Raw genomic sequence first — 892 nt, forward strand, 5'->3', positions numbered from 1 at the left:
CAGAACGCGCTCCTCGCGCCACAAAGCCGCCTCTAGACGCGTGACCAATGAGCAGCGAGCTAAAACATATCGCAAATGTCAAAAATAATATAACGGGCTTAATATATATCGCGCACATGCGATATGTTTGTCACGAGGTGCAAAAAGTAATTAAAAAGGGAATGCAACACGAGGACTTCCCAGGAGGTCACCCATCCTAGTACTACTCTCGCCCAAGCACACTTAACTTCAGAGTTCTGATGGGATCCGGTGCTTTAGTGCTGGTATGATCGCATCCGACATGTTACCCCCGCCTTCGTCCCTTATGCTTGCCACTCCCAGGTCCACTGCAAAGATGATTGTCATTCTTACTACCATTACAACCGTTGCCTAATAATGGATAATTCCCTATATATACTACTTACTCCCCCCTCCCCTCAAACACGGAGACGAGTTTACCACGGTTTCCACCCCTCCCTCTATACCGCAGCAACACGTATTTTTTTACCCCTTTCAGAACGTTCTCCTCGCGCCACAAAGCCGCCTCTAGACGCGTGACCAATGAGCAGCGAGCTAAAACATATCGCAAAAGTCAAAAATAATATAACGGGGTTAATATATATCGCGCACATGCGATATGTTTGTCACGAGGCGCAAAAAATAATTAAAAAGGGAATGCAACACGAGGATTTTCCAGGAGGTCACCCATCCTAGTACTACTCTCGCCCAAGCACGCTTAACTTCGGAGTTCTGATGGGATCCGGTGCTTTAGTGCTGGTATGATCGCATCCGACATGTTACCCCCGCCTTCGTCCCTTATGCTTGCCACTCCCAGGTCCACTGCAAAGATGATTGTCATTCTTACTACCATTACAACCGTTGCCTAATAATGGATAATGCCCTATATATACTA

The 892-nt window shown here is 46.9% G+C and overlaps 2 non-coding genes across 2 annotated transcripts; both read right to left on the reverse strand.

The window, feature by feature from the left end:
• Window positions 1-158: 158 nt before the first annotated feature.
• LOC123179330 (5S ribosomal RNA) lies at window positions 159-277 on the reverse strand. The gene has a single exon (XR_006490286.1). It is a non-coding gene; the product is annotated as a 5S ribosomal RNA (ribosomal RNA).
• A 374-nt stretch (window positions 278-651) lies between these two features.
• Window positions 652-770, reverse strand: LOC123179331 (5S ribosomal RNA). Its single transcript, XR_006490287.1, has one exon. It is a non-coding gene; the product is annotated as a 5S ribosomal RNA (ribosomal RNA).
• Window positions 771-892: the final 122 nt, after the last annotated feature.

Source organism: Triticum aestivum, unplaced genomic scaffold, assembly GCF_018294505.1.
Source record: "Triticum aestivum cultivar Chinese Spring unplaced genomic scaffold, IWGSC CS RefSeq v2.1 scaffold141396, whole genome shotgun sequence".
NCBI classification, from domain to species: Eukaryota; Viridiplantae; Streptophyta; class Magnoliopsida; order Poales; family Poaceae; genus Triticum; species Triticum aestivum.